Raw genomic sequence first — 17,182 nt, 5'->3', positions numbered from 1 at the left:
TCGGCCACGACTGCCGGTGGCGGAAGCGACTCCCGACAAGTCAAACCGCCATCTTTAGAAGCAATCTGGTGGCAGAAAACGGCGTGGCCTCACTCTTTGCTCTAGGGTTTCCATTAGCCGTTACGAAAGTGTACTAATTTTCGCCCAGACAGGGACTTGAACCCAGGACCCTTCGGTTGAAAACCTAACGCTCTACCGACTCAGCTACGCGGGCCCACGCACGAGCATTATCGTACAGCTGCGTGGTGTGCGAGTGTTTCGCATGTCGTAATTGCTGGCTTATGGCTCCAATGGCGACTTCACCGACTTCCCACTGACGCACCGCTGACGCTAGTTTTCTGTCGTCTTAAAACGATGGACATACCTCCAAGCAGCTGCGAGATCTTAAGAAAAGAAAAAAAAAAAAAAAAACGCTGCACTACTGCTTTTGCCGCACTCGAATGATTGAAATTGCGATTCTTAAAAAGAAAATGAAATGTTAGCTCTGTCCAACACTTTCGAGCACATCTGTGTACTCACCATCTCAGCGACGGCTTTCTGCAGTCCCAGCGTCAGTGCGAGGTGAACCGATAGGCACAGTAAGCAGCGGTCGTCGCGAAAACTCAGTATTCTTAAAACGGAAATTTTCGTCTTGTTGAGAATGGCGTCACTGGTTGCACCCGCATTCGCCCACGCATGTCACATGTGTGCGAAAACGTTTGCTCCTCTTTACGCAAAATCGCACGCAGCCGGTAGGATTCGAACCTACGCTCCCAGAGGGAATCTGATTTCGAGTCAGACGCCTTAACCACTCGGCCACGACTGCCGTTAGCGCGGTGTTCTCCCGACACATGCAACTGCTACCGTTTAAAACACTGTGGTGTCAGAAAACGGCGTAGCTGCATTATTTTCCGTAGCGTTTCCGCCGCTACCAGACGAATCGTTACCAAAGTATTAAAATTTCCGCCCGAACAGGGACTTGAACCCTGGACCCTTAGGTTAAAAGCCTAATGCTCTACCGACTGAGCTATCCGGGCTCACACAAGGGTGCAAAATCTCCTACGATGCACAACTATACATTGACTCATGTCCTTTACTGTTGTGCAATCGCTGCATGGGGCCGTTACTAATAAAACGTCGCCTAAATGCTGTCTACAAACTTATCGCGCTAAGCCCGTAACACACTATCGAAGACTGCTGACACACGATGCAACAACAAATTGCACCAGCTGTTACGTCTCATACGTTGGAGCAGAGAATTTACGTGTTTTGTCGACACTCACTGGGCAATTGGAAAATTCACAAGCATTTCGAATGCAATGTTTCCCACGCTTTCGCTCATTTCACGGTTCCGTTGAAGACGTTCTTCACCACCTGACACAGAAAAAGGAATGCAGTCGGTAGGATATTTTTAATTCTTTTGCTTCTAAGGGAGTTAGTTGTCTAGTAAGTTCCTCTTATGGCATGCAATAGACAACCAGAACAGCTACAGGAGAGAGTCATTTTTGTTGTCAGCGGTAGTTGCATTATCACAAACGCAGAGTAATTCCATTGGCGTCGCACCAAAACGAGTACCTGCCGAAACCCGGGATCGAACCAGGGACCTTTAGATCTTCAGTCTAACGCTCTCCCAACTGAGCTATTTCGGCTGACGTCGAAGGTTGCCATTTGCATGTGTTCGTTCACTTCTGCCTCGCTGCCAATTTCACAGTCACCTTCGTCTGATAAGACACAGGGACGCTGAAGGGCGAGCAGCCGATGCAGTGAAGTTCCACACACATTTCTTCAGCTTCCGTCATCGTAACAAGCAAACATGTCGACTCGATTCGTGTGATATTGAATTCGCTGACTTGACGTGACGCCACGCTGACGCTAGAAAACCCGTGCTATATCGATGCCAGGGGCAACTCGTGTGCAGAGAACGAGACACAAGAAGGAGTGAGCCTCTCCACCATATGAGAGGCAGTATCTAGCAGATACACACGGTAAAACATTCGACTTGCGTTAGCTCATAAATTGCTACATGTCATCGTCTGTAAGCTAAAATGGACACATCTGCACTGCCCAGTGAGGCGACACTTGTACTAACACCTGGTGGACGGCTGTGAGACGAGGAGATGAGCTGCGGCTTCTGGGCGCGACTGTAACGCTGCGCCCTCGATCAAATAACACTGCACATTGCTGGTGACCCGCGTGTTTAGTAGTGACGCAACTGCTAGGATGCAGCTCAACGTCCGCCTTTTGAGAGCGAGAAAATTTTCGCAGTCGGCAGGACTCGAACCTACGCTCCCAGAGGGAATCTGATTTCAAGTCAGACGCCTTAACCACTCGGCCACGACTGCCGGTGGCGGAAGCGACTCCCGACAAGTCAAACCGCCATCTTTAGAAGCAATCTGGTGGCAGAAAACGGCGTGGCCTCACTCTTTGCTCTAGGGTTTCCATTAGCCGTTACGAAAGTGTACTAATTTTCGCCCAGACAGGGACTTGAACCCAGGACCCTTCGGTTGAAAACCTAACGCTCTACCGACTCAGCTACGCGGGCCCACGCACGAGCATTATCGTACAGCTGCGTGGTGTGCGAGTGTTTCGCATGTCGTAATTGCTGGCTTATGGCTCCAATGGCGACTTCACCGACTTCCCACTGACGCACCGCTGACGCTAGTTTTCTGTCGTCTTAAAACGATGGACATACCTCCAAGCAGCTGCGAGATCTTAAGAAAAGAAAAAAAAAAAAAAAACGCTGCACTACTGCTTTTGCCGCACTCGAATGATTGAAATTGCGATTCTTAAAAAGAAAATGAAATGTTAGCTCTGTCCAACACTTTCGAGCACATCTGTGTACTCACCATCTCAGCGACGGCTTTCTGCAGTCCCAGCGTCAGTGCGAGGTGAACCGATAGGCACAGTAAGCAGCGGTCGTCGCGAAAACTCAGTATTCTTAAAACGGAAATTTTCGTCTTGTTGAGAATGGCGTCACTGGTTGCACCCGCATTCGCCCACGCATGTCACATGTGTGCGAAAACGTTTGCTCCTCTTTACGCAAAATCGCACGCAGCCGGTAGGATTCGAACCTACGCTCCCAGAGGGAATCTGATTTCGAGTCAGACGCCTTAACCACTCGGCCACGACTGCCGTTAGCGCGGTGTTCTCCCGACACATGCAACTGCTACCGTTTAAAACACTGTGGTGTCAGAAAACGGCGTAGCTGCATTATTTTCCGTAGCGTTTCCGCCGCTACCAGACGAATCGTTACCAAAGTATTAAAATTTCCGCCCGAACAGGGACTTGAACCCTGGACCCTTAGGTTAAAAGCCTAATGCTCTACCGACTGAGCTATCCGGGCTCACACAAGGGTGCAAAATCTCCTACGATGCACAACTATACATTGACTCATGTCCTTTACTGTTGTGCAATCGCTGCATGGGGCCGTTACTAATAAAACGTCGCCTAAATGCTGTCTACAAACTTATCGCGCTAAGCCCGTAACACACTATCGAAGACTGCTGACACACGATGCAACAACAAATTGCACCAGCTGTTACGTCTCATACGTTGGAGCAGAGAATTTACGTGTTTTGTCGACACTCACTGGGCAATTGGAAAATTCACAAGCATTTCGAATGCAATGTTTCCCACGCTTTCGCTCATTTCACGGTTCCGTTGAAGACGTTCTTCACCACCTGACACAGAAAAAGGAATGCAGTCGGTAGGATATTTTTAATTCTTTTGCTTCTAAGGGAGTTAGTTGTCTAGTAAGTTCCTCTTATGGCATGCAATAGACAACCAGAACAGCTACAGGAGAGAGTCATTTTTGTTGTCAGCGGTAGTTGCATTATCACAAACGCAGAGTAATTCCATTGGCGTCGCACCAAAACGAGTACCTGCCGAAACCCGGGATCGAACCAGGGACCTTTAGATCTTCAGTCTAACGCTCTCCCAACTGAGCTATTTCGGCTGACGTCGAAGGTTGCCATTTGCATGTGTTCGTTCACTTCTGCCTCGCTGCCAATTTCACAGTCACCTTCGTCTGATAAGACACAGGGACGCTGAAGGGCGAGCAGCCGATGCAGTGAAGTTCCACACACATTTCTTCAGCTTCCGTCATCGTAACAAGCAAACATGTCGACTCGATTCGTGTGATATTGAATTCGCTGACTTGACGTGACGCCACGCTGACGCTAGAAAACCCGTGCTATATCGATGCCAGGGGCAACTCGTGTGCAGAGAACGAGACACAAGAAGGAGTGAGCCTCTCCACCATATGAGAGGCAGTATCTAGCAGATACACACGGTAAAACATTCGACTTGCGTTAGCTCATAAATTGCTACATGTCATCGTCTGTAAGCTAAAATGGACACATCTGCACTGCCCAGTGAGGCGACACTTGTACTAACACCTGGTGGACGGCTGTGAGACGAGGAGATGAGCTGCGGCTTCTGGGCGCGACTGTAACGCTGCGCCCTCGATCAAATAACACTGCACATTGCTGGTGACCCGCGTGTTTAGTAGTGACGCAACTGCTAGGATGCAGCTCAACGTCCGCCTTTTGAGAGCGAGAAAATTTTCGCAGTCGGCAGGACTCGAACCTACGCTCCCAGAGGGAATCTGATTTCAAGTCAGACGCCTTAACCACTCGGCCACGACTGCCGGTGGCGGAAGCGACTCCCGACAAGTCAAACCGCCATCTTTAGAAGCAATCTGGTGGCAGAAAACGGCGTGGCCTCACTCTTTGCTCTAGGGTTTCCATTAGCCGTTACGAAAGTGTACTAATTTTCGCCCAGACAGGGACTTGAACCCAGGACCCTTCGGTTGAAAACCTAACGCTCTACCGACTCAGCTACGCGGGCCCACGCACGAGCATTATCGTACAGCTGCGTGGTGTGCGAGTGTTTCGCATGTCGTAATTGCTGGCTTATGGCTCCAATGGCGACTTCACCGACTTCCCACTGACGCACCGCTGACGCTAGTTTTCTGTCGTCTTAAAACGATGGACATACCTCCAAGCAGCTGCGAGATCTTAAGAAAAGAAAAAAAAAAAAAACGCTGCACTACTGCTTTTGCCGCACTCGAATGATTGAAATTGCGATTCTTAAAAAGAAAATGAAATGTTAGCTCTGTCCAACACTTTCGAGCACATCTGTGTACTCACCATCTCAGCGACGGCTTTCTGCAGTCCCAGCGTCAGTGCGAGGTGAACCGATAGGCACAGTAAGCAGCGGTCGTCGCGAAAACTCAGTATTCTTAAAACGGAAATTTTCGTCTTGTTGAGAATGGCGTCACTGGTTGCACCCGCATTCGCCCACGCATGTCACATGTGTGCGAAAACGTTTGCTCCTCTTTACGCAAAATCGCACGCAGCCGGTAGGATTCGAACCTACGCTCCCAGAGGGAATCTGATTTCGAGTCAGACGCCTTAACCACTCGGCCACGACTGCCGTTAGCGCGGTGTTCTCCCGACACATGCAACTGCTACCGTTTAAAACACTGTGGTGTCAGAAAACGGCGTAGCTGCATTATTTTCCGTAGCGTTTCCGCCGCTACCAGACGAATCGTTACCAAAGTATTAAAATTTCCGCCCGAACAGGGACTTGAACCCTGGACCCTTAGGTTAAAAGCCTAATGCTCTACCGACTGAGCTATCCGGGCTCACACAAGGGTGCAAAATCTCCTACGATGCACAACTATACATTGACTCATGTCCTTTACTGTTGTGCAATCGCTGCATGGGGCCGTTACTAATAAAACGTCGCCTAAATGCTGTCTACAAACTTATCGCGCTAAGCCCGTAACACACTATCGAAGACTGCTGACACACGATGCAACAACAAATTGCACCAGCTGTTACGTCTCATACGTTGGAGCAGAGAATTTACGTGTTTTGTCGACACTCACTGGGCAATTGGAAAATTCACAAGCATTTCGAATGCAATGTTTCCCACGCTTTCGCTCATTTCACGGTTCCGTTGAAGACGTTCTTCACCACCTGACACAGAAAAAGGAATGCAGTCGGTAGGATATTTTTAATTCTTTTGCTTCTAAGGGAGTTAGTTGTCTAGTAAGTTCCTCTTATGGCATGCAATAGACAACCAGAACAGCTACAGGAGAGAGTCATTTTTGTTGTCAGCGGTAGTTGCATTATCACAAACGCAGAGTAATTCCATTGGCGTCGCACCAAAACGAGTACCTGCCGAAACCCGGGATCGAACCAGGGACCTTTAGATCTTCAGTCTAACGCTCTCCCAACTGAGCTATTTCGGCTGACGTCGAAGGTTGCCATTTGCATGTGTTCGTTCACTTCTGCCTCGCTGCCAATTTCACAGTCACCTTCGTCTGATAAGACACAGGGACGCTGAAGGGCGAGCAGCCGATGCAGTGAAGTTCCACACACATTTCTTCAGCTTCCGTCATCGTAACAAGCAAACATGTCGACTCGATTCGTGTGATATTGAATTCGCTGACTTGACGTGACGCCACGCTGACGCTAGAAAACCCGTGCTATATCGATGCCAGGGGCAACTCGTGTGCAGAGAACGAGACACAAGAAGGAGTGAGCCTCTCCACCATATGAGAGGCAGTATCTAGCAGATACACACGGTAAAACATTCGACTTGCGTTAGCTCATAAATTGCTACATGTCATCGTCTGTAAGCTAAAATGGACACATCTGCACTGCCCAGTGAGGCGACACTTGTACTAACACCTGGTGGACGGCTGTGAGACGAGGAGATGAGCTGCGGCTTCTGGGCGCGACTGTAACGCTGCGCCCTCGATCAAATAACACTGCACATTGCTGGTGACCCGCGTGTTTAGTAGTGACGCAACTGCTAGGATGCAGCTCAACGTCCGCCTTTTGAGAGCGAGAAAATTTTCGCAGTCGGCAGGACTCGAACCTACGCTCCCAGAGGGAATCTGATTTCAAGTCAGACGCCTTAACCACTCGGCCACGACTGCCGGTGGCGGAAGCGACTCCCGACAAGTCAAACCGCCATCTTTAGAAGCAATCTGGTGGCAGAAAACGGCGTGGCCTCACTCTTTGCTCTAGGGTTTCCATTAGCCGTTACGAAAGTGTACTAATTTTCGCCCAGACAGGGACTTGAACCCAGGACCCTTCGGTTGAAAACCTAACGCTCTACCGACTCAGCTACGCGGGCCCACGCACGAGCATTATCGTACAGCTGCGTGGTGTGCGAGTGTTTCGCATGTCGTAATTGCTGGCTTATGGCTCCAATGGCGACTTCACCGACTTCCCACTGACGCACCGCTGACGCTAGTTTTCTGTCGTCTTAAAACGATGGACATACCTCCAAGCAGCTGCGAGATCTTAAGAAAAGAAAAAAAAAAAAAAAAACGCTGCACTACTGCTTTTGCCGCACTCGAATGATTGAAATTGCGATTCTTAAAAAGAAAATGAAATGTTAGCTCTGTCCAACACTTTCGAGCACATCTGTGTACTCACCATCTCAGCGACGGCTTTCTGCAGTCCCAGCGTCAGTGCGAGGTGAACCGATAGGCACAGTAAGCAGCGGTCGTCGCGAAAACTCAGTATTCTTAAAACGGAAATTTTCGTCTTGTTGAGAATGGCGTCACTGGTTGCACCCGCATTCGCCCACGCATGTCACATGTGTGCGAAAACGTTTGCTCCTCTTTACGCAAAATCGCACGCAGCCGGTAGGATTCGAACCTACGCTCCCAGAGGGAATCTGATTTCGAGTCAGACGCCTTAACCACTCGGCCACGACTGCCGTTAGCGCGGTGTTCTCCCGACACATGCAACTGCTACCGTTTAAAACACTGTGGTGTCAGAAAACGGCGTAGCTGCATTATTTTCCGTAGCGTTTCCGCCGCTACCAGACGAATCGTTACCAAAGTATTAAAATTTCCGCCCGAACAGGGACTTGAACCCTGGACCCTTAGGTTAAAAGCCTAATGCTCTACCGACTGAGCTATCCGGGCTCACACAAGGGTGCAAAATCTCCTACGATGCACAACTATACATTGACTCATGTCCTTTACTGTTGTGCAATCGCTGCATGGGGCCGTTACTAATAAAACGTCGCCTAAATGCTGTCTACAAACTTATCGCGCTAAGCCCGTAACACACTATCGAAGACTGCTGACACACGATGCAACAACAAATTGCACCAGCTGTTACGTCTCATACGTTGGAGCAGAGAATTTACGTGTTTTGTCGACACTCACTGGGCAATTGGAAAATTCACAAGCATTTCGAATGCAATGTTTCCCACGCTTTCGCTCATTTCACGGTTCCGTTGAAGACGTTCTTCACCACCTGACACAGAAAAAGGAATGCAGTCGGTAGGATATTTTTAATTCTTTTGCTTCTAAGGGAGTTAGTTGTCTAGTAAGTTCCTCTTATGGCATGCAATAGACAACCAGAACAGCTACAGGAGAGAGTCATTTTTGTTGTCAGCGGTAGTTGCATTATCACAAACGCAGAGTAATTCCATTGGCGTCGCACCAAAACGAGTACCTGCCGAAACCCGGGATCGAACCAGGGACCTTTAGATCTTCAGTCTAACGCTCTCCCAACTGAGCTATTTCGGCTGACGTCGAAGGTTGCCATTTGCATGTGTTCGTTCACTTCTGCCTCGCTGCCAATTTCACAGTCACCTTCGTCTGATAAGACACAGGGACGCTGAAGGGCGAGCAGCCGATGCAGTGAAGTTCCACACACATTTCTTCAGCTTCCGTCATCGTAACAAGCAAACATGTCGACTCGATTCGTGTGATATTGAATTCGCTGACTTGACGTGACGCCACGCTGACGCTAGAAAACCCGTGCTATATCGATGCCAGGGGCAACTCGTGTGCAGAGAACGAGACACAAGAAGGAGTGAGCCTCTCCACCATATGAGAGGCAGTATCTAGCAGATACACACGGTAAAACATTCGACTTGCGTTAGCTCATAAATTGCTACATGTCATCGTCTGTAAGCTAAAATGGACACATCTGCACTGCCCAGTGAGGCGACACTTGTACTAACACCTGGTGGACGGCTGTGAGACGAGGAGATGAGCTGCGGCTTCTGGGCGCGACTGTAACGCTGCGCCCTCGATCAAATAACACTGCACATTGCTGGTGACCCGCGTGTTTAGTAGTGACGCAACTGCTAGGATGCAGCTCAACGTCCGCCTTTTGAGAGCGAGAAAATTTTCGCAGTCGGCAGGACTCGAACCTACGCTCCCAGAGGGAATCTGATTTCAAGTCAGACGCCTTAACCACTCGGCCACGACTGCCGGTGGCGGAAGCGACTCCCGACAAGTCAAACCGCCATCTTTAGAAGCAATCTGGTGGCAGAAAACGGCGTGGCCTCACTCTTTGCTCTAGGGTTTCCATTAGCCGTTACGAAAGTGTACTAATTTTCGCCCAGACAGGGACTTGAACCCAGGACCCTTCGGTTGAAAACCTAACGCTCTACCGACTCAGCTACGCGGGCCCACGCACGAGCATTATCGTACAGCTGCGTGGTGTGCGAGTGTTTCGCATGTCGTAATTGCTGGCTTATGGCTCCAATGGCGACTTCACCGACTTCCCACTGACGCACCGCTGACGCTAGTTTTCTGTCGTCTTAAAACGATGGACATACCTCCAAGCAGCTGCGAGATCTTAAGAAAAGAAAAAAAAAAAAAAAACGCTGCACTACTGCTTTTGCCGCACTCGAATGATTGAAATTGCGATTCTTAAAAAGAAAATGAAATGTTAGCTCTGTCCAACACTTTCGAGCACATCTGTGTACTCACCATCTCAGCGACGGCTTTCTGCAGTCCCAGCGTCAGTGCGAGGTGAACCGATAGGCACAGTAAGCAGCGGTCGTCGCGAAAACTCAGTATTCTTAAAACGGAAATTTTCGTCTTGTTGAGAATGGCGTCACTGGTTGCACCCGCATTCGCCCACGCATGTCACATGTGTGCGAAAACGTTTGCTCCTCTTTACGCAAAATCGCACGCAGCCGGTAGGATTCGAACCTACGCTCCCAGAGGGAATCTGATTTCGAGTCAGACGCCTTAACCACTCGGCCACGACTGCCGTTAGCGCGGTGTTCTCCCGACACATGCAACTGCTACCGTTTAAAACACTGTGGTGTCAGAAAACGGCGTAGCTGCATTATTTTCCGTAGCGTTTCCGCCGCTACCAGACGAATCGTTACCAAAGTATTAAAATTTCCGCCCGAACAGGGACTTGAACCCTGGACCCTTAGGTTAAAAGCCTAATGCTCTACCGACTGAGCTATCCGGGCTCACACAAGGGTGCAAAATCTCCTACGATGCACAACTATACATTGACTCATGTCCTTTACTGTTGTGCAATCGCTGCATGGGGCCGTTACTAATAAAACGTCGCCTAAATGCTGTCTACAAACTTATCGCGCTAAGCCCGTAACACACTATCGAAGACTGCTGACACACGATGCAACAACAAATTGCACCAGCTGTTACGTCTCATACGTTGGAGCAGAGAATTTACGTGTTTTGTCGACACTCACTGGGCAATTGGAAAATTCACAAGCATTTCGAATGCAATGTTTCCCACGCTTTCGCTCATTTCACGGTTCCGTTGAAGACGTTCTTCACCACCTGACACAGAAAAAGGAATGCAGTCGGTAGGATATTTTTAATTCTTTTGCTTCTAAGGGAGTTAGTTGTCTAGTAAGTTCCTCTTATGGCATGCAATAGACAACCAGAACAGCTACAGGAGAGAGTCATTTTTGTTGTCAGCGGTAGTTGCATTATCACAAACGCAGAGTAATTCCATTGGCGTCGCACCAAAACGAGTACCTGCCGAAACCCGGGATCGAACCAGGGACCTTTAGATCTTCAGTCTAACGCTCTCCCAACTGAGCTATTTCGGCTGACGTCGAAGGTTGCCATTTGCATGTGTTCGTTCACTTCTGCCTCGCTGCCAATTTCACAGTCACCTTCGTCTGATAAGACACAGGGACGCTGAAGGGCGAGCAGCCGATGCAGTGAAGTTCCACACACATTTCTTCAGCTTCCGTCATCGTAACAAGCAAACATGTCGACTCGATTCGTGTGATATTGAATTCGCTGACTTGACGTGACGCCACGCTGACGCTAGAAAACCCGTGCTATATCGATGCCAGGGGCAACTCGTGTGCAGAGAACGAGACACAAGAAGGAGTGAGCCTCTCCACCATATGAGAGGCAGTATCTAGCAGATACACACGGTAAAACATTCGACTTGCGTTAGCTCATAAATTGCTACATGTCATCGTCTGTAAGCTAAAATGGACACATCTGCACTGCCCAGTGAGGCGACACTTGTACTAACACCTGGTGGACGGCTGTGAGACGAGGAGATGAGCTGCGGCTTCTGGGCGCGACTGTAACGCTGCGCCCTCGATCAAATAACACTGCACATTGCTGGTGACCCGCGTGTTTAGTAGTGACGCAACTGCTAGGATGCAGCTCAACGTCCGCCTTTTGAGAGCGAGAAAATTTTCGCAGTCGGCAGGACTCGAACCTACGCTCCCAGAGGGAATCTGATTTCAAGTCAGACGCCTTAACCACTCGGCCACGACTGCCGGTGGCGGAAGCGACTCCCGACAAGTCAAACCGCCATCTTTAGAAGCAATCTGGTGGCAGAAAACGGCGTGGCCTCACTCTTTGCTCTAGGGTTTCCATTAGCCGTTACGAAAGTGTACTAATTTTCGCCCAGACAGGGACTTGAACCCAGGACCCTTCGGTTGAAAACCTAACGCTCTACCGACTCAGCTACGCGGGCCCACGCACGAGCATTATCGTACAGCTGCGTGGTGTGCGAGTGTTTCGCATGTCGTAATTGCTGGCTTATGGCTCCAATGGCGACTTCACCGACTTCCCACTGACGCACCGCTGACGCTAGTTTTCTGTCGTCTTAAAACGATGGACATACCTCCAAGCAGCTGCGAGATCTTAAGAAAAGAAAAAAAAAAAAAACGCTGCACTACTGCTTTTGCCGCACTCGAATGATTGAAATTGCGATTCTTAAAAAGAAAATGAAATGTTAGCTCTGTCCAACACTTTCGAGCACATCTGTGTACTCACCATCTCAGCGACGGCTTTCTGCAGTCCCAGCGTCAGTGCGAGGTGAACCGATAGGCACAGTAAGCAGCGGTCGTCGCGAAAACTCAGTATTCTTAAAACGGAAATTTTCGTCTTGTTGAGAATGGCGTCACTGGTTGCACCCGCATTCGCCCACGCATGTCACATGTGTGCGAAAACGTTTGCTCCTCTTTACGCAAAATCGCACGCAGCCGGTAGGATTCGAACCTACGCTCCCAGAGGGAATCTGATTTCGAGTCAGACGCCTTAACCACTCGGCCACGACTGCCGTTAGCGCGGTGTTCTCCCGACACATGCAACTGCTACCGTTTAAAACACTGTGGTGTCAGAAAACGGCGTAGCTGCATTATTTTCCGTAGCGTTTCCGCCGCTACCAGACGAATCGTTACCAAAGTATTAAAATTTCCGCCCGAACAGGGACTTGAACCCTGGACCCTTAGGTTAAAAGCCTAATGCTCTACCGACTGAGCTATCCGGGCTCACACAAGGGTGCAAAATCTCCTACGATGCACAACTATACATTGACTCATGTCCTTTACTGTTGTGCAATCGCTGCATGGGGCCGTTACTAATAAAACGTCGCCTAAATGCTGTCTACAAACTTATCGCGCTAAGCCCGTAACACACTATCGAAGACTGCTGACACACGATGCAACAACAAATTGCACCAGCTGTTACGTCTCATACGTTGGAGCAGAGAATTTACGTGTTTTGTCGACACTCACTGGGCAATTGGAAAATTCACAAGCATTTCGAATGCAATGTTTCCCACGCTTTCGCTCATTTCACGGTTCCGTTGAAGACGTTCTTCACCACCTGACACAGAAAAAGGAATGCAGTCGGTAGGATATTTTTAATTCTTTTGCTTCTAAGGGAGTTAGTTGTCTAGTAAGTTCCTCTTATGGCATGCAATAGACAACCAGAACAGCTACAGGAGAGAGTCATTTTTGTTGTCAGCGGTAGTTGCATTATCACAAACGCAGAGTAATTCCATTGGCGTCGCACCAAAACGAGTACCTGCCGAAACCCGGGATCGAACCAGGGACCTTTAGATCTTCAGTCTAACGCTCTCCCAACTGAGCTATTTCGGCTGACGTCGAAGGTTGCCATTTGCATGTGTTCGTTCACTTCTGCCTCGCTGCCAATTTCACAGTCACCTTCGTCTGATAAGACACAGGGACGCTGAAGGGCGAGCAGCCGATGCAGTGAAGTTCCACACACATTTCTTCAGCTTCCGTCATCGTAACAAGCAAACATGTCGACTCGATTCGTGTGATATTGAATTCGCTGACTTGACGTGACGCCACGCTGACGCTAGAAAACCCGTGCTATATCGATGCCAGGGGCAACTCGTGTGCAGAGAACGAGACACAAGAAGGAGTGAGCCTCTCCACCATATGAGAGGCAGTATCTAGCAGATACACACGGTAAAACATTCGACTTGCGTTAGCTCATAAATTGCTACATGTCATCGTCTGTAAGCTAAAATGGACACATCTGCACTGCCCAGTGAGGCGACACTTGTACTAACACCTGGTGGACGGCTGTGAGACGAGGAGATGAGCTGCGGCTTCTGGGCGCGACTGTAACGCTGCGCCCTCGATCAAATAACACTGCACATTGCTGGTGACCCGCGTGTTTAGTAGTGACGCAACTGCTAGGATGCAGCTCAACGTCCGCCTTTTGAGAGCGAGAAAATTTTCGCAGTCGGCAGGACTCGAACCTACGCTCCCAGAGGGAATCTGATTTCAAGTCAGACGCCTTAACCACTCGGCCACGACTGCCGGTGGCGGAAGCGACTCCCGACAAGTCAAACCGCCATCTTTAGAAGCAATCTGGTGGCAGAAAACGGCGTGGCCTCACTCTTTGCTCTAGGGTTTCCATTAGCCGTTACGAAAGTGTACTAATTTTCGCCCAGACAGGGACTTGAACCCAGGACCCTTCGGTTGAAAACCTAACGCTCTACCGACTCAGCTACGCGGGCCCACGCACGAGCATTATCGTACAGCTGCGTGGTGTGCGAGTGTTTCGCATGTCGTAATTGCTGGCTTATGGCTCCAATGGCGACTTCACCGACTTCCCACTGACGCACCGCTGACGCTAGTTTTCTGTCGTCTTAAAACGATGGACATACCTCCAAGCAGCTGCGAGATCTTAAGAAAAGAAAAGAAAAAAAAAAAAAACGCTGCACTACTGCTTTTGCCGCACTCGAATGATTGAAATTGCGATTCTTAAAAAGAAAATGAAATGTTAGCTCTGTCCAACACTTTCGAGCACATCTGTGTACTCACCATCTCAGCGACGGCTTTCTGCAGTCCCAGCGTCAGTGCGAGGTGAACCGATAGGCACAGTAAGCAGCGGTCGTCGCGAAAACTCAGTATTCTTAAAACGGAAATTTTCGTCTTGTTGAGAATGGCGTCACTGGTTGCACCCGCATTCGCCCACGCATGTCACATGTGTGCGAAAACGTTTGCTCCTCTTTACGCAAAATCGCACGCAGCCGGTAGGATTCGAACCTACGCTCCCAGAGGGAATCTGATTTCGAGTCAGACGCCTTAACCACTCGGCCACGACTGCCGTTAGCGCGGTGTTCTCCCGACACATGCAACTGCTACCGTTTAAAACACTGTGGTGTCAGAAAACGGCGTAGCTGCATTATTTTCCGTAGCGTTTCCGCCGCTACCAGACGAATCGTTACCAAAGTATTAAAATTTCCGCCCGAACAGGGACTTGAACCCTGGACCCTTAGGTTAAAAGCCTAATGCTCTACCGACTGAGCTATCCGGGCTCACACAAGGGTGCAAAATCTCCTACGATGCACAACTATACATTGACTCATGTCCTTTACTGTTGTGCAATCGCTGCATGGGGCCGTTACTAATAAAACGTCGCCTAAATGCTGTCTACAAACTTATCGCGCTAAGCCCGTAACACACTATCGAAGACTGCTGACACACGATGCAACAACAAATTGCACCAGCTGTTACGTCTCATACGTTGGAGCAGAGAATTTACGTGTTTTGTCGACACTCACTGGGCAATTGGAAAATTCACAAGCATTTCGAATGCAATGTTTCCCACGCTTTCGCTCATTTCACGGTTCCGTTGAAGACGTTCTTCACCACCTGACACAGAAAAAGGAATGCAGTCGGTAGGATATTTTTAATTCTTTTGCTTCTAAGGGAGTTAGTTGTCTAGTAAGTTCCTCTTATGGCATGCAATAGACAACCAGAACAGCTACAGGAGAGAGTCATTTTTGTTGTCAGCGGTAGTTGCATTATCACAAATGCAGAGTAATTCCATTGGCGTCGCACCAAAACGAGTACCTGCCGAAACCCGGGATCGAACCAGGGACCTTTAGATCTTCAGTCTAACGCTCTCCCAACTGAGCTATTTCGGCTGACGTCGAAGGTTGCCATTTGCATGTGTTCGTTCACTTCTGCCTCGCTGCCAATTTCACAGTCACCTTCGTCTGATAAGACACAGGGACGCTGAAGGGCGAGCAGCCGATGCAGTGAAGTTCCACACACATTTCTTCAGCTTCCGTCATCGTAACAAGCAAACATGTCGACTCGATTCGTGTGATATTGAATTCGCTGACTTGACGTGACGCCACGCTGACGCTAGAAAACCCGTGCTATATCGATGCCAGGGGCAACTCGTGTGCAGAGAACGAGACACAAGAAGGAGTGAGCCTCTCCACCATATGAGAGGCAGTATCTAGCAGATACACACGGTAAAACATTCGACTTGCGTTAGCTCATAAATTGCTACATGTCATCGTCTGTAAGCTAAAATGGACACATCTGCACTGCCCAGTGAGGCGACACTTGTACTAACACCTGGTGGACGGCTGTGAGACGAGGAGATGAGCTGCGGCTTCTGGGCGCGACTGTAACGCTGCGCCCTCGATCAAATAACACTGCACATTGCTGGTGACCCGCGTGTTTAGTAGTGACGCAACTGCTAGGATGCAGCTCAACGTCCGCCTTTTGAGAGCGAGAAAATTTTCGCAGTCGGCAGGACTCGAACCTACGCTCCCAGAGGGAATCTGATTTCAAGTCAGACGCCTTAACCACTCGGCCACGACTGCCGGTGGCGGAAGCGACTCCCGACAAGTCAAACCGCCATCTTTAGAAGCAATCTGGTGGCAGAAAACGGCGTGGCCTCACTCTTTGCTCTAGGGTTTCCATTAGCCGTTACGAAAGTGTACTAATTTTCGCCCAGACAGGGACTTGAACCCAGGACCCTTCGGTTGAAAACCTAACGCTCTACCGACTCAGCTACGCGGGCCCACGCACGAGCATTATCGTACAGCTGCGTGGTGTGCGAGTGTTTCGCATGTCGTAATTGCTGGCTTATGGCTCCAATGGCGACTTCACCGACTTCCCACTGACGCACCGCTGACGCTAGTTTTCTGTCGTCTTAAAACGATGGACATACCTCCAAGCAGCTGCGAGATCTTAAGAAAAGAAAAAAAAAAAAAAAACGCTGCACTACTGCTTTTGCCGCACTCGAATGATTGAAATTGCGATTCTTAAAAAGAAAATGAAATGTTAGCTCTGTCCAACACTTTCGAGCACATCTGTGTACTCACCATCTCAGCGACGGCTTTCTGCAGTCCCAGCGTCAGTGCGAGGTGAACCGATAGGCACAGTAAGCAGCGGTCGTCGCGAAAACTCAGTATTCTTAAAACGGAAATTTTCGTCTTGTTGAGAATGGCGTCACTGGTTGCACCCGCATTCGCCCACGCATGTCACATGTGTGCGAAAACGTTTGCTCCTCTTTACGCAAAATCGCACGCAGCCGGTAGGATTCGAACCTACGCTCCCAGAGGGAATCTGATTTCGAGTCAGACGCCTTAACCACTCGGCCACGACTGCCGTTAGCGCGGTGTTCTCCCGACACATGCAACTGCTACCGTTTAAAACACTGTGGTGTCAGAAAACGGCGTAGCTGCATTATTTTCCGTAGCGTTTCCGCCGCTACCAGACGAATCGTTACCAAAGTATTAAAATTTCCGCCCGAACAGGGACTTGAACCCTGGACCCTTAGGTTAAAAGCCTAATGCTCTACCGACTGAGCTATCCGGGCTCACACAAGGGTGCAAAATCTCCT

At 49.4% G+C, this 17,182-nt stretch overlaps 30 non-coding genes across 30 annotated transcripts; all 30 read right to left on the bottom strand.

Annotated features, from left to right (window-relative positions):
• Positions 1 to 723: 723 nt before the first annotated feature.
• Positions 724 to 805, bottom strand: Trnas-cga (transfer RNA serine (anticodon CGA)). Its single transcript has one exon. It is a non-coding gene; the product is annotated as a tRNA-Ser (tRNA).
• Positions 806 to 943: 138 nt separating this feature from the next.
• Positions 944 to 1,016, bottom strand: Trnak-uuu (transfer RNA lysine (anticodon UUU)). The gene has a single exon. It is a non-coding gene; the product is annotated as a tRNA-Lys (tRNA).
• Positions 1,017 to 1,555: 539 nt separating this feature from the next.
• Trnaf-gaa (transfer RNA phenylalanine (anticodon GAA)) lies at positions 1,556 to 1,628 on the bottom strand. The gene has a single exon. It is a non-coding gene; the product is annotated as a tRNA-Phe (tRNA).
• Positions 1,629 to 2,239: 611 nt separating this feature from the next.
• Trnas-uga (transfer RNA serine (anticodon UGA)) lies at positions 2,240 to 2,321 on the bottom strand. The gene has a single exon. It is a non-coding gene; the product is annotated as a tRNA-Ser (tRNA).
• A 708-nt stretch (positions 2,322 to 3,029) lies between these two features.
• Trnas-cga (transfer RNA serine (anticodon CGA)) lies at positions 3,030 to 3,111 on the bottom strand. Its single transcript has one exon. It is a non-coding gene; the product is annotated as a tRNA-Ser (tRNA).
• Positions 3,112 to 3,249: 138 nt separating this feature from the next.
• Trnak-uuu (transfer RNA lysine (anticodon UUU)) lies at positions 3,250 to 3,322 on the bottom strand. Its single transcript has one exon. It is a non-coding gene; the product is annotated as a tRNA-Lys (tRNA).
• A 539-nt stretch (positions 3,323 to 3,861) lies between these two features.
• On the bottom strand, positions 3,862 to 3,934 carry Trnaf-gaa (transfer RNA phenylalanine (anticodon GAA)). Its single transcript has one exon. It is a non-coding gene; the product is annotated as a tRNA-Phe (tRNA).
• Positions 3,935 to 4,545: 611 nt separating this feature from the next.
• Trnas-uga (transfer RNA serine (anticodon UGA)) lies at positions 4,546 to 4,627 on the bottom strand. Its single transcript has one exon. It is a non-coding gene; the product is annotated as a tRNA-Ser (tRNA).
• A 706-nt stretch (positions 4,628 to 5,333) lies between these two features.
• Positions 5,334 to 5,415, bottom strand: Trnas-cga (transfer RNA serine (anticodon CGA)). Its single transcript has one exon. It is a non-coding gene; the product is annotated as a tRNA-Ser (tRNA).
• Positions 5,416 to 5,553: 138 nt separating this feature from the next.
• Positions 5,554 to 5,626, bottom strand: Trnak-uuu (transfer RNA lysine (anticodon UUU)). Its single transcript has one exon. It is a non-coding gene; the product is annotated as a tRNA-Lys (tRNA).
• Positions 5,627 to 6,165: 539 nt separating this feature from the next.
• Positions 6,166 to 6,238, bottom strand: Trnaf-gaa (transfer RNA phenylalanine (anticodon GAA)). Its single transcript has one exon. It is a non-coding gene; the product is annotated as a tRNA-Phe (tRNA).
• Positions 6,239 to 6,849: 611 nt separating this feature from the next.
• Positions 6,850 to 6,931, bottom strand: Trnas-uga (transfer RNA serine (anticodon UGA)). Its single transcript has one exon. It is a non-coding gene; the product is annotated as a tRNA-Ser (tRNA).
• Positions 6,932 to 7,640: 709 nt separating this feature from the next.
• Positions 7,641 to 7,722, bottom strand: Trnas-cga (transfer RNA serine (anticodon CGA)). Its single transcript has one exon. It is a non-coding gene; the product is annotated as a tRNA-Ser (tRNA).
• Positions 7,723 to 7,860: 138 nt separating this feature from the next.
• On the bottom strand, positions 7,861 to 7,933 carry Trnak-uuu (transfer RNA lysine (anticodon UUU)). The gene has a single exon. It is a non-coding gene; the product is annotated as a tRNA-Lys (tRNA).
• Positions 7,934 to 8,472: 539 nt separating this feature from the next.
• On the bottom strand, positions 8,473 to 8,545 carry Trnaf-gaa (transfer RNA phenylalanine (anticodon GAA)). Its single transcript has one exon. It is a non-coding gene; the product is annotated as a tRNA-Phe (tRNA).
• A 611-nt stretch (positions 8,546 to 9,156) lies between these two features.
• On the bottom strand, positions 9,157 to 9,238 carry Trnas-uga (transfer RNA serine (anticodon UGA)). Its single transcript has one exon. It is a non-coding gene; the product is annotated as a tRNA-Ser (tRNA).
• A 708-nt stretch (positions 9,239 to 9,946) lies between these two features.
• Trnas-cga (transfer RNA serine (anticodon CGA)) lies at positions 9,947 to 10,028 on the bottom strand. The gene has a single exon. It is a non-coding gene; the product is annotated as a tRNA-Ser (tRNA).
• Positions 10,029 to 10,166: 138 nt separating this feature from the next.
• Trnak-uuu (transfer RNA lysine (anticodon UUU)) lies at positions 10,167 to 10,239 on the bottom strand. The gene has a single exon. It is a non-coding gene; the product is annotated as a tRNA-Lys (tRNA).
• Positions 10,240 to 10,778: 539 nt separating this feature from the next.
• Positions 10,779 to 10,851, bottom strand: Trnaf-gaa (transfer RNA phenylalanine (anticodon GAA)). Its single transcript has one exon. It is a non-coding gene; the product is annotated as a tRNA-Phe (tRNA).
• A 611-nt stretch (positions 10,852 to 11,462) lies between these two features.
• On the bottom strand, positions 11,463 to 11,544 carry Trnas-uga (transfer RNA serine (anticodon UGA)). Its single transcript has one exon. It is a non-coding gene; the product is annotated as a tRNA-Ser (tRNA).
• Positions 11,545 to 12,250: 706 nt separating this feature from the next.
• Trnas-cga (transfer RNA serine (anticodon CGA)) lies at positions 12,251 to 12,332 on the bottom strand. The gene has a single exon. It is a non-coding gene; the product is annotated as a tRNA-Ser (tRNA).
• Positions 12,333 to 12,470: 138 nt separating this feature from the next.
• Trnak-uuu (transfer RNA lysine (anticodon UUU)) lies at positions 12,471 to 12,543 on the bottom strand. Its single transcript has one exon. It is a non-coding gene; the product is annotated as a tRNA-Lys (tRNA).
• A 539-nt stretch (positions 12,544 to 13,082) lies between these two features.
• Trnaf-gaa (transfer RNA phenylalanine (anticodon GAA)) lies at positions 13,083 to 13,155 on the bottom strand. The gene has a single exon. It is a non-coding gene; the product is annotated as a tRNA-Phe (tRNA).
• Positions 13,156 to 13,766: 611 nt separating this feature from the next.
• Trnas-uga (transfer RNA serine (anticodon UGA)) lies at positions 13,767 to 13,848 on the bottom strand. The gene has a single exon. It is a non-coding gene; the product is annotated as a tRNA-Ser (tRNA).
• A 711-nt stretch (positions 13,849 to 14,559) lies between these two features.
• On the bottom strand, positions 14,560 to 14,641 carry Trnas-cga (transfer RNA serine (anticodon CGA)). Its single transcript has one exon. It is a non-coding gene; the product is annotated as a tRNA-Ser (tRNA).
• Positions 14,642 to 14,779: 138 nt separating this feature from the next.
• Trnak-uuu (transfer RNA lysine (anticodon UUU)) lies at positions 14,780 to 14,852 on the bottom strand. Its single transcript has one exon. It is a non-coding gene; the product is annotated as a tRNA-Lys (tRNA).
• A 539-nt stretch (positions 14,853 to 15,391) lies between these two features.
• Trnaf-gaa (transfer RNA phenylalanine (anticodon GAA)) lies at positions 15,392 to 15,464 on the bottom strand. Its single transcript has one exon. It is a non-coding gene; the product is annotated as a tRNA-Phe (tRNA).
• Positions 15,465 to 16,075: 611 nt separating this feature from the next.
• On the bottom strand, positions 16,076 to 16,157 carry Trnas-uga (transfer RNA serine (anticodon UGA)). The gene has a single exon. It is a non-coding gene; the product is annotated as a tRNA-Ser (tRNA).
• A 708-nt stretch (positions 16,158 to 16,865) lies between these two features.
• Trnas-cga (transfer RNA serine (anticodon CGA)) lies at positions 16,866 to 16,947 on the bottom strand. The gene has a single exon. It is a non-coding gene; the product is annotated as a tRNA-Ser (tRNA).
• Positions 16,948 to 17,085: 138 nt separating this feature from the next.
• On the bottom strand, positions 17,086 to 17,158 carry Trnak-uuu (transfer RNA lysine (anticodon UUU)). Its single transcript has one exon. It is a non-coding gene; the product is annotated as a tRNA-Lys (tRNA).
• Between the last annotated feature and the right edge of the window lie 24 nt (positions 17,159 to 17,182).

The sequence above is a fragment of the Schistocerca cancellata genome, unplaced genomic scaffold, assembly GCF_023864275.1.
Source record: "Schistocerca cancellata isolate TAMUIC-IGC-003103 unplaced genomic scaffold, iqSchCanc2.1 HiC_scaffold_515, whole genome shotgun sequence".
NCBI classification, from domain to species: domain Eukaryota; kingdom Metazoa; phylum Arthropoda; class Insecta; order Orthoptera; family Acrididae; genus Schistocerca; species Schistocerca cancellata.
The sequence above is the reverse complement of the archived record's forward strand: the minus strand, read 5'-3'. Positions and strand labels throughout refer to the sequence as shown.